The sequence below is a fragment of the Capricornis sumatraensis genome, chromosome 16, assembly GCF_032405125.1.
Source record: "Capricornis sumatraensis isolate serow.1 chromosome 16, serow.2, whole genome shotgun sequence".
Taxonomy (NCBI): Eukaryota; Metazoa; Chordata; class Mammalia; order Artiodactyla; family Bovidae; genus Capricornis; species Capricornis sumatraensis.
In genome coordinates this window covers 59,526,595-59,540,136 of record NC_091084.1, presented here as the reverse complement: position 1 = coordinate 59,540,136, position 13,542 = coordinate 59,526,595, and the positions used below count along the sequence as shown (strand labels likewise).

General features: G+C 38.2%; 1 protein-coding gene across 1 annotated transcript in view; it reads right to left on the bottom strand.

Moving 5' to 3' along the window:
- METTL15 (methyltransferase 15, mitochondrial 12S rRNA N4-cytidine) overlaps positions 1 to 13,542 on the bottom strand; it is a 226,166-nt gene that overhangs the window by 79,727 nt on the left and 132,897 nt on the right. The gene's annotated exons all lie outside the window — the stretch shown is intronic.

Genomic DNA, 13,542 nt, shown 5'->3' with positions numbered 1-13,542 from the left:
TAGTTTTCTGAATATAACTCTTTTACCTCCTTAGGTAGATTTATGCCTAGGTATTTATTTTATTTTTTCTATTTGATGTGATTGTAAATGGGACTATCTTTCTAGTTTCTCTTTCTTATAATTAACTGTTAGTGTATAAAAATGTGACAGATTTCTGTATATTAATTTTGTACCCTGCAACTTTATCAAATTCATTGATGCACCCTATAGTTATTTGGTGGCATCTTTAAAACTTTCTATATGTAATATCATGACATCCACAAACAGTAATAGTCTTATTTCTTTCTTTACAGTTTAGATTCATTTTATTTCTTTTTCATGTCTGATTGCTGTGGCTGGAACTTCCACTACTATGTTGCATAGGAATGGGCAAGAGTGAACATCTTGTCTTCTTCCTGATCACATAGGAATCTCATATTTTTAAAAGAGTATCCTTTTCACAATGTTAATCACAAGATTTGAATAACAGTTACAATGGTAAGGGTAAACCAGCTGTGAAACTGAGCTAAAGTTACACAAATTTTCTAGCTCTAACTTTAAGATTCTACACAGTTAAATGTAGTTAAGAATCCAAATGTACAAACCTAACTGCATTGTGTGCAGCATTCTTGTTTTAGGGGGAATGGCTTTTTAAAAAATATTTGTTTATTTAGTTGTCTGCACCAGGTCTGAGTTGCAGCTAGTGGGATCTCCAATCCTCATTGTCACAGGCATGCAAACTCTTAGTGCAGCATGCAGGATCTAGTTTCCTGACCAGCGATCAAATCAGTGCCCCCTGTATTAGGAGGACAAAGTCTTAGCCACTGGACCACCAGGGGAATCTCAGGACACAATTCTTAAAACCTAATAACTAGAACATTTATGGTGAAAACTAGCAGGATTATTAAATTGGTCTACTGGCCCAGGTTACAGAAGAAATAGATCTAACTATAGTAGTCAAACATTTTTTATTCCTGCCTCTAGAAGAACTAGAAGAATTACTAAAACTTTTAGGCTATGTACTCTTCAAAATGGAGCACTTATCTCAGTTAGGAGTGATAATATGAAGTATTTATCCCTTAAATGATTAGCTAAAAATGAACAGCTCTCATGAAAAATAGCTACATCCTTCAAAGACACGATTTTAAGTATTTTAGATAACTATGACATACAAAATAGGGAGCTTCTGATATAATTTTGTTTTGGTTTGGCTGGTATTCTATGTTCTTTCAGCCAGAGACTATACAGGTCTAGGACAATTGGGATATACTATAGCCCAATTCTCCTGCAAGGAAATATCAGAGATTCAGCTTCAATGAATCCTCAGAGAGATTAGGGGTGCTCTTCTGTGTCTTTAGACTTGCCTGGAAATTGATCAGTTAAGAAATACTTGTTGATCACTACCATGTTTCAAGACAAAAGAGAAGCCAAGAGGTAAATAAGGACAACAGGTCCATGCATGTAGGAAATTACAGTGAGGGAAAAAAAGAATCAAGCCTTTATACCAACAAATTAGAAAGGATAATTTCAGGTACTGATAAATGTTATAAAGAACATAAAAAAGGGGAAATAGAGAACAGTGATAGTAGAGATAAGGAAAGGGGCTACTTCATCTTTAGATGAAGAAAAGGTCTTCACTAAAGGCTGAAATGTTTAGCTTGAATGATGAGAGAGAGGCAGGGAAGACTGTTCTAAGCAAAGGAATAACAGGAGCTAATTATCTGATCACAACAAACTGGAAAATTCTTTAACAGATGGCAATACCAGATCACCTTACTTGCCTCCTGAGAAAGCTGTATGCAGGTCAAGAAGCAACAGTTAGAAACAAACATGGAACAAGGGACTGGTTCCAAATTCGGAAAGGAATACATCAAGGCTGTATACTGTCACCCTTTTTATTTAACTTATATTCAGAGTACATCACGTAAAATGTTGGGCTGGGTGAAGCACAAGCTGGAATCAAGATTTCTGGGAGAAATATCAATAACCTCAGAAACACACATGACACCACCCTTATGGCAGAAAGTGAAGAGGAACTGAAGAGCCTCTTGATGAAAGTGAAAGAGGAGAGTGAAAAGTTGGCTTAAAACTCAACATTCAAAAAACGAAGATCATGACATCCAGTCCCATCACTTCATGGCAAATAGACGGGCAAACAATGGAAACAGTGACAGACTTTATTTTCTTGGGCTCCAAAATCACTGTAGATGGTGACTGTAGCCATGAAATTAAAAGACCCTTGCTACTTGGAAGAAAAACTATGACCAACCTAGACAGCATATTCAAAAGCAGAGACATTACTTTGCCGACAAAGTTCTGTCTAGTCAAAGCTATGGTTTTTTCCAGTAGTCATGTATTAATGTGAGAGTTGGACTATAAAGAAAGCTGAGCACTGAAGAACTGATACTTTTGAACTGTGGTGTTGGAGAAGACTCTTGAGAGTCCCTTGAACTGCAAGGAGATCCAACCAGTCCATCCTAAAGGAAATAACTCCTGAATATGCATAGGAAGGATTGGTGCTGAAGTTCCAGTACTTTGGCCACCTGATGGGAAGACCTGACTCATTGGAAGAGACCTTAATGCTGGGAAAGATTGAAGGCAGGAGGTAAAGGGGATAAAAAAGGATGAGATGGTTGTCTGGCATCACTGACTTGATGGATAGGAGTTTGAGCAAGCTCTGGGAGTTGGCGATGGACAGGCAAACTTGGCATGCTGCAGTCCATGGGATTGCAAAGAGTTGGACAGAACTGAGTGACTGAACTGAACTGAAGTACTTGATATGGAAATGAAATTGAACATGTCCTCAATATAGAAAAGACAGTATGGCTGGTACATTGTGAACACTGAAAAGGCACTGCGGGTGAGTACAGACACAGGTAAGATGGTGAAACTGATGGTAGAAATATGATACAGTTCCTATTTTATTTCATCTTTGTATCTGTAGGTGGCAAGGTCATTGGCTGAAAGAGAGAGAAAAGGAGCTAAGAGATTGAAGAAGAGTATGTGCGTGCTCAGCCGCTAAGTTGTGTCTGACTCTTTGCAACCCCATGGACTGTAGCCCACCAGGATCCTCTGTCCATGGGATTTCCCAGGCAAGAATAATGGAGTGGGTTGCCATTTTCCTCTCCAGGGGATCTGTCTGAGCCAAGAATCGAACCCATGTCTCTTGTGTTGGTAGGTGGAGCCAATGAGCCACCAAGGAAGCCCCTTAAGAAGAACAGAGGTATGATATAGTTGTCTGGGAAATGAATTTTACTGGCGATAACAAATCCATTTGAAATTAGTGATGCCTTCTTTGTTAACTAAAATTGCAATCGTTCCCCTTTCCTCTCATCAACCCTTCCTATTCTCTCCCCCACTGTATATTCTCCTTAGTTCCAGCTGATAACAGATATTTTACCTCCCACTAGACTGTAGGCCCTTAGAGGGAAAGGATTTTTGTATTTTTTCTTTACTAATATATCTTCAGCATGCCTCACACACAGTTGGTGCCCAGTAATATCAACTGATTGACTGAATTTCTGGTAAGAAATAAACTTTAAGTTAGTCCAGTCAGTACAATTATACTCTTTTCTCCAAAAATATTCAGATGCAGGTGCAGAGTAAGGAGTTGGTTAGGTTTAAAGAAATTTGGGAGTTTCATGACAACATGATAGAGAAAGAAAGGGGGAAAGATAAATAATGACATAAAGGGAGTCAAGAATATTGAAAAAGAATTACAGTCATTAAAATTGACTAGAGCCTAGAATTCACCAGAGGTGAAAAACAATGGGAATATTTGAGTAGGGGATCTACAAAGACAGGAAGTAAAGATTAGAGAGTGGGATGTTTTAAAAGGAAATTTTAGAGATATAGGGTGTGACCATGTGAATAAATGGCTGAGGTGGGATTAAAGAAAAATCAATAGGGTTAAGGAACCTAGGGAACTGAGAGACCAGGATGTTGAATGGAATTTAGGGTGGTCAGTGACATATTTCTAATGATTCCTAGAGCACCCAGTACCTAGCATCTGTGAAGCATCTAGGGATTTGTGAGTTGTTACAAAGAAAGGCTATTATATACTTCTGAATGGCACAGGGAATCTCAGAGCTCTGGAATAATGACTCAATTATACAAGAAAACTGATGACCTAGCAAGAATAAAATTGACCTTCAATAATTTCTTGAGAGAGAACATTATGAGTTTCAAGTTAGTTGAGGAGACCAAATCCTCAAGGCTAGAAGCTTTATTAATTACAAAATATACTGCAGAGAGGATTATGTGTGAGGAATGAAGCAAAATTCTGGCCAAAAAATTGTTTCTAATTTTTAACAACAGAGATTTGGTCTAAAAAAATGATTCTTCTCTTTCACCCTTTACCCTGAGAAGAGGATATACATTGAGGCAAAAGAATGGTATGTGAAGCAAAGGTAGTAAGTTGGCATCTTTTTGAATCTACTTCAAACACTAGTAAATATATGATAAATCTGCACTACTAAGAAGCAAATGGGAGGCTAGAAACTCACAAAGACTTAAAGAAAAAGATATATTTCAGATATGACTGAGGGAAGGCTTTAAGAAGATGAAAGAAAAATCCAAATCTGATAGTGATTTTGATTCAAGAATCATGCTCTGTTTCAAAATATCTGCAGAAATTCCTGAAACTCTTCTCTAGCACTCCAACCACAAATAACGCAAGCTGAATAGGAAAGTGAAGAGCTAAAACTGACAAGGTGGTTGACCTGATACATTTTATTAGTGATGCAGAAATAACAATGTTTTGAATGCTACTGATAAGTCAAAGGTCACTGATAACAAGAGAGAAGATGCTTTTTCTGGCAGGTGAAAAGCAGAATTAAAGGTGAATTTCTAGACAAGAAAACCAACTAAGAGAAGGCTGCTTTGGCCTTTGAATCAATAATTAATTTGGCCTAATCAGCCATGCATACTGCCCAGAAAGTTATACAGTCAGGTTCCTTCACCCCTACTTTTATGAACGAGGAGCAAATGAAGCTAGTGATGTAGGAGAAACATTATTTTTTTTTAATGGAAAATAAGTTCTAAAATATATCCTTAGTGTCATACCAAATTAGTACAACATCACATAATAACATCATCTGTTTAATAGGGCAAGGAAGCTAAATTACACAACATAATAATGTGTATAATAATGAGCATTACCTGTTTAATGATATAAAGAAAGGACTTATCAATTAAAGAACACTTAACTGAACCTCTAACAAAATGTAATGCAACAAGGAAATACCAAGATTTAAGCATAAACATCCCTCATAGAAAATAAAACCTAATTTTAAAAATGATACATTTATATGTTATGGTATTAGGCAGAGTACTAAAGAGGTATTATAATTTTTATTCTAGTACCTAATGGCAACACCGACTCGATGGGCATGAGTTGGAGCAAGCTCTGGGAGTAGGTGATGGACAGGGAAGCCTGGAGTGCTGCAGTCCACAGGGTCGCAAAGAGTCGGACATGACTGAGAGAATGAACTAAACTGAACCTAATAGTACTCTAATTTTCATTCACTTAGTAACAACTTCAAAATACATGAAGTACAAACTAATGGAACAGCAAGGAAAAAAAAAGAGAGAGAGAGACAAATTCACAATCCCACAATTATGGTCAGAGATTTCAACATTCAACAAACAACCAAACACAAACAAACACAAATGGCAGGAAAGAATATCATGAAGCTTATTTATGATGACTTTGATTTCAAAATGATTTCCATTGGCTTATTTTTATAATAAAAAATAAACTAAAATTAGCAAAGTTATATAAAATCAGCTTCTCTGGGTTAAAAGTATCCTGCTTTGAATATAAAATCATCTGCAGTTGATTCATTCTTAAGTGGAATGCCTTATTCTGTAATTTTTTCCTTGTCACACATCTATTAGGTCTTCTTTACACCACTGTTTTAAACAAAGAGGATTGAAAAAAATCCTTATGTCAAGATATTCAAATGTAGTAGACAAGACAAATAGGTAAAAACTCTATGATATAATAACTGTTATGACAGAGATAAAAAGTATATGCTATGGGAACACTAAGACACTTTATTTTGGATTTGGAAAGCCAAGAAGGCTTGCTACAGTGCAGGAGTTTTTTAGGTGAAGGAACAGGAAAGGCATTATAGATATAATAAACAGAAGAACTGAAGGCTGGAATAAAAGAAGGATAGGCTATAAGAACAGAGTGGTAGATAGACCATCTCATAAACGGTTCTCAACCTCTGACAAAAAGACTTCAAATTTCATCCTTAAAAGATAAGAAACCATTTAAAGTGTTTAAACTGATGAAATTTGTGGAATAAACAAATAGTGCTCCCTTTCAAACATGCTCATGGCTGTCTTCAACTCTTAATATAAATTACCAAGAATTTGATAAAAGCTATTGTCAAACTTAAAAATATTATCCTGAACAATTAAAAAAAATTTAAATTATTATTATAGTTACCCTATTTTAATTTATTTTGACCAGTCATTATTGGTTAAAGTTATTTAACAGTTTTCTTATAATTTTCTGGTTGATTTCAACTCGTTGGGTAACTTGTTAGGAAATGATTTGAAAATAAGAAGTGATGTAAAAAGCCTTTAAAGGCTTATTTTTAACACATTTTATCTTTAAGCCATCTACTGTACTTCTAAAAGTTGATTATGGGACAAAGATGCCAGCAATGGGTAGGGAGAGAATGTATTTTTCAGTTCCAGATTTCCAGCACAGCATTTTCTCTCCTCCTTAGAAAATTCTATTTGAATAACCAATCAATCAGAGAATGTTCTCAGGTTCAAGGCTTATTATGAGGCTTGATTTCTGGGTCAGATTATAAAAGACACTAAACATATATTTATGGAATCAAGGTATGAATCAACTCACTTCATAAACCAATTAAGATGGAATTAAATAAACATACTTTTGGGGAGAAGTTCCCTTTTTTGAACAAATTCAATGTCCTAATAAATGAAAAAAAATCAGTCACAAAACAAAATTAAAACTCTATTATAAACTGTAACAATTAAGGCAATATTTACCATAATTTAAAATATGCATACTTTTAAATTCACATAGTCCATTTTCAATAATTTTTCTTTTGAGAAATTACAGGCACATACAGATTTATATGAAAAAATATATCTATCATTGATAACAAAAATATAAAGATTATTAATGGATCTTTTACTTTCTATTTCTCTGTATCAAGTCTTTGAAATCTAGTATGTATTTTACATTTCCAGCACATCTCAATTCAGGTGCCAACATTTCATCAAAAATGCTTAATCCATATTTTGATTTCATAAAATGTAGAGTTGAAAGGGTAAATTCACATGTCGAAGTTATTCTTAAAAGTTTCCTAATAATTAAATCAAGTATCAATTATTTTTTAATTTAAATTCATTAAAATTAAAAACTCAGTTCCTCAGTCACATGAACTTCATGTCAAGGGCTCAATGAGCTGCCACATGTGGCTAGGGGCTACCATATCAGACACTGCAGTTCTCAAAGATGGTCATTCTTCCTTATAGACATTTGGTTCGCTAACATATCTTAGTAGGAGACATCAGCTTGAAGTCTGGAAAGGAGTCCCATAACAATACCATAAAAGCTTCAGGTCAGTTTTCACTGGTTTTAATGATAATAATAACAGTGGCTAGAGCTGTTATTCTATTATTCATGTCTTTTGGCCTATAATATGTGACACACAGTACTTATTGCTTGATAGGCACTTTAGAGATCATTTGACATTTATTAGCTAAGTTAAGCTTCCTTCATGGCTCAGACAGTAAAGTGTCTGCCTGCAATGCGGGAGACCCAGGTTTGATCCCTGGGTCGGGAAGATTCCCCTGGAGAAGGAAACAGCAACTCACTCCAGTACTCTTGCCTGGGTAATCCCATGCATGGAAGAGCCTGGCAGGCTACAGTTCATGGGGTCACAAAGAGTTGGATATGACTGAGCTAAGTTAATCTTCTTAGCAATTCTATGAGGTAGGTGAGAGATTACCAAACTTGCTTGGCTTATGTACCCTTAGTGCCTCAGTACGGTATCTCTAGAACAAAATAAATATACAAAAGTTCCATATTAAGTATTTTGGGTCAAGCAACTTACTAAGTATTTACATCTTAAAATTTAGAGCTACCTGAAATATTCATTAATTAAAAGAAAAAAATGCCATTTTTATTTTATTTTTAATCATAACTCCATAGTAAAGATATATATGTGCCTGTTAGACAATGTCCAACTTTTGAATCTTGGCATCAGGTTGAATACTACCACTCTCACTTGTTGTTTGATATTAATTTTCATATCTTAGTTGTTTTTTTAATCAAAAAAACCATTACATATCAAGTTTCACTAAGATATGACACTGTTGAAAGAAATAAAATATAATGTAATGTTGAAACCCAGCCTGGACGTCTGGAAATTCTAAAGATCATGGCATCCAGCCCCATTACTTCACAGAAAATAGAAAGGGAAAAGATGGAAGCAGTGACAAATTTCCTCTTCTTAGATTCTAAAATCATTGTGAATAGTGACTGCAGCCATGAAATCAGAAGACGATTCCTTCTTGGCAGGAAAGCTATGATAAACCTAGACAGTGTGTTGAAGAGTAGAGACATCACTCTGCCAACAAAGGTCCATATTGTCAAGGCTATGGTCTTCCCAATAGACACATACTGTTTTGAGAGCTGACTGTCAAGAAGGCAGAGTGCCAAAGAATTGATGCCTTTGAAGTGTGGTGCTGGAGAAGACATCTGAGAGTCACTTGTACAGCAAGGAGATCAAACCAGTCAATCCTAAAGGAAATCTACCCTGAATATTCATTGGAAAGACTGATGCTGAAGCTGAAGCTCCAGTATTTTGGTCACCTGATGCCAACAGCTGACTCACTGGAAAAGTTCTTGATGATGGGAAAGATTGAGGGCAGAAAGAGAAGAGGGCATCAGAGGATGAGATGGCTGGATGGCATCACTGATTCAATGGACATGAACTTGGGCAAACTCCAGGGGATGGTAAGGGACAGGGAGCCCTGGAGTGCTACAGTCCATGGGGTTGCACACAAAGACACATGTCTGGGTGACTGAACAACAACAATGTTGAAACTGTGGACTGCCTTGAACTAACAGCTTGGCTGTATACAGCATGTATTGAACTATTGCCCTTGAAAATATAAAGTATCCTTTTGTAGCCACATGGGTCCATTTAGACTTCTTGGTGTACAATTTCACAGGTGGTGCTGTGCTGTGCTTAGTTGCTCAGTCATGTCTGACTCTTTGAGACCCCACAGACTATAGCCTGCCAGGCTCCTCTGTCCATGGGGATTCTCCAGGCAAGAATACTGGAATGGGTTGCCATGCCCCCTTCAGGGGATCCTCCCAACCCAGGGATCAAACCCAGGTCTCCCACATTGCAGGCAGATTCTTCACCATCTGAGCCACCAGGGAAACCCAAGAATACTGGAGTGGGTAGCCTATCCCTTCTCCAGGGGATCTTCCCAACCCAGGAATTGAACCTGCGTCACCTGCATTGCAGGCAGATTCCTTACCAGCTGATATACCAGGGAAGCCCTTCAGAGGTGGAGAGGAAAGTAATTATTATTCTTATCATTTTACAAATGGGGAAATAGGAATGGGGATGAAGTCATTTTCCCAAAGTCTCATAATGAGCTGGGTTTTGAACACAATGATGTCCATGTCCATTATCTGTGATTTTTAATAATTCTGTATTTCTGATTCCCAGTCCAAAGAATAAGAAGCCAAATCAGTTAAGAAGGCATATTATCCCCCATCTAGCTGGACATCAGTTCAAGTCCTAGACAAGTTTGCCTTCAGATCCACCGTCTGCCCTTCTTCTGATCTGCTTTGTATTTCAGGGGTGCTAAGCTCTGTAGTTTGCACTCCCCAAGATTCTATCAGGGTTAGGAAACAGAAGATATTGACAACAGACCAGACGGCAGGAGGCAGAAAGAAGCTGGGACATTTCCTACTTCCTCTCAGTCTCTTTTCTACAACTGGAGCTCTAGCCAGGTGACCTGGTTCTTGAGCACCAGAATTAGCTCCTCACCTTTGTCCCTTCAGCCCGGGCTCAGTAGTGGCTTCCGACCTGGCTAATTCCTAGATGGCTTCCCTAGTCTGGCTTCTCAGATCTTTAATTACTGTATACAAAGCCCTTCAGTGAGAGAGTCTCCTTTTGTTCTCGAGTCCTTCTGACACTTGCTTATAAATACTCTTTCCAGTAAGTATAAGCTTTGAATGAAAGATAGCAGTTATCAAATTTGGACATATCTAAAAATAACCTAGAAGAACGTTTAATAATGCAGATTCTGGGATCATAATGACACAAAAAAATAGGAGTTAGAAGCTAAGAATTTGTATGGCATGAGGTTGGAGGGAGGACAGAGAAGTAAAGAAACAAATAAAAAATTATTCTCAATACTCTTATAGAGCTGAAATTAGAACTACTTAAATCCTACAGTATATATAAAATCATCATTGACTGACATTTATGTAAATGATAGCACGTTAATATTGAGACAGAGTAAAAACATTAGGACAAGAAAACAACAGAGTTATAATAAATTATTCTTTTAAGATTAAGGAACAATAAAATGGATAGTCTAGCATACACTCACCAGGTAAAGAAATGGAAAATTGTCTCAACCATCTGCAATATAATATTTTTGCACAACAAAATATAGCCAAAAACCTGAATTCTGCACTAATTGTTCCCTTGTTTTTCTTCATGATTCATTTACTCTATGTAGACATCATCAAATATTATTATTTATGTTTGTGAACATCTTAAAAAATTTGTTTTGAACCAGCTCTCCTACCCATGTCCAGCCATTTGAGCCATCAGCTGAGGTTCTAGTCATTATAGAGCAAAGATGAAATATCCCCAATTGTGTCCTGCCCAAATTTTTGATTCATAAAATCATGAATATAAAAAAACGATTGCTGCCCTGTTTTGTGATGGTTTGTTATATATAGGAAAGGGAGTACGTCAAGGCTGTATATTGTCACCCTGCTTATTTAACGTCTATGCAGAGTACATCATGAGAAACGCTGGACTGGAAGAAACAAAAGCTGGAATCAAGATTGCTGGGAGAAATATTAATCACCTCCGATTTGCAGATGACACCAACCTTATGGCAGAAAGTGAAGAGGAACTAAAAAGCCTCTTGATGAAAGTGAAAGAGGAGAGTGAAAAAGTTGGTTTAAAGCTCAACATTCAGAAAATGAAGATCACGGCATCTGGTCCCATCACTCCATGGGAAATAGATGGAGAAACAGAGGAAACAGTGTCAGACTTTATTTTTTTGGGCTCCAAAATCACTGCAGATGGTGATTGCAGCCATGAAATTAAAAGACGCTTACTCCTTGGAAGAAAAGTTATGACCAACCTAGAGAGCATATTCAAAAGCAGAGACATTACTTTGCCAACATTACTTTGATGGACTAAGGTCCATCTAGTCAAGGCTATGGTTTTTCCAGTAGTCATGTATGGATGCGAGAGTTGGACTGTGAAGAAGGCTGAGCACCGAAGAATTGATGCTTTTGAACTGTGGTGTTGGAGAAGACTCTTGAGAGTCCCTTGGACTGCAAGGAGATCCAACCAGTCCATTCTGAAGGAGATCAGCCCTGGGATTTCTTTGGATGGAATGATGCTAAAGCTGAAACTCCAGTACTTTGGCCACCTCATGCGAAGAGTTGACTCACTGGAAAAGACCCTGATGCTGGGAGGGATTGGGGGCAGGAGGAGAAGGGGACGACAGAGGATGAGATGGCTGGATGGCATCACTGACTCGATGGACGTGAGTCTGAGTGAACTCCGGGAGTTGGTGATGAACAGGGAGGCCTGGCATGCTGTGATTCATGGGGTCGCAAAGAGTCAGACATGACTGAGTGACTAAACTGAACTGAACTGAATACCTACAGATAACTAAAACAAGCTTTTAATAAAGTTATTATTTGTTCTTTGAATATGTAACATTTTCCTGGAGAATACAGATGAGGAAACAACCTTCTCAGAGCATATATTTTGAATTAGGTTAGGCTATACAAAGGTCCAATGAGGAAACCACCTCGGTTTCCCTGGTGGCTCAGAGGTTAAAGCATCTGCCTGCAATGCGGGAGACCCCGGTTCGATCCCTGGGTCGGGAAGATCCCCTGAAGAAGGAAATGGCAGACCACACCAGTATTCTTGCCTGGAGAATCTCATGGAGGAAGGAGCCTGGTAGGCTACAGTCCACGGGGTCACAAAGAGTTGGACACGACTGAGCTACTTCACTTTCATACAAATGGCACCCCACTCCAGTACTCTTCCCTGGAAAATCCCATGGATAGAGGAACCTGGTAGGCTGCAATCTATGGGGTCGAGAAGAGTCAAACACGACTGAGCGACTTCACTTTTACTTTTCACTTTTATGCATTGGAGGAGGAAATGGCAACCCACTCCAGTATTCTTGCCTGGAGAATCCCAGGGATGGGGGAGCCTGGTGGGCTGCCGTCTATGGGGTCACGCAGAGTCAGACATAACTGAAGCAACTTAGCAGCAGCAGTAGCAGCAGGCTATACAAAGGTCCGTCTAGTCAAAGCTATGGTTTTTCCAGTAGTCATGTATGGATGTGAGAGTTGGACTATAAAGAAAGCCGAGAGCCAAATAATTGATGCTTCTGAACTGCAGTGTTGGAAAACACTCTTGAGAGTCCCTTGGACTGAAAGGAGATCCAATCAGTCCATCCTAAAGGAAATCAGTCCTGAATATTCATTGGAAGTACTGATGCTGAAGCTGAAGCTCCAGTACTTTGGCCACCTAATGTGAAGAACTGACTCATTTGAAAAGACCCTGATGCTGGGAAAGATTGAAGGCAGGAGGAGAAGGGGACAACAGAGGATGAGATGGTTGGATGGCATCCCTGACTCAATGGACATGAGTTTGAGTAAACTTGGAGTTGGTGATGGACAGGGAGGCCTGGTGTGCTGCAGTCCATGGGGTCGCAAAGAGTCAGACACGACTGAACTGAACTGAAACTGATACATAGTTAGGGCTTGCCAGGTGGTGCTAGTGGTAAAGAACCCATCTGCTAATGTAGGAGATGTAAGAGATGCAGGTTCGATCCGTGGATTGGGAAGATGTTTCTGGAGGAGGGCATGGCAAACTCATTCCAGTATTCTTGCCTGGAGAAGCCCATGGACAGAAGAGGTTGGCAGGCTACAGTCCATAGGGTCACACAGAATTGCACAAGACAGAAGTGACTTAGCACAGGCATAATTAGGATGAGCTTTCAATGGTCAGGAAAATTAATGATTTGCCCTTACTTTATATATTGCTACTATAACCTACCTGGAGATCCCAGAGTGCTATTCTTAATTTGAACTAAACCTTAATACTAAAATATTGATATTTGCTTCAGCACTTGAATGCAGTAAAATTAATGGAAGGAAACTAGAATAGAACAGTTTCCCTCTCAAAAAAGTAGCTGAAATGTTAACAGTATGATATATGTCATTTTATTAAATCAGGTAGGAAGATTAAAGGGTCTACAATTGTAGCACTTCAGAAA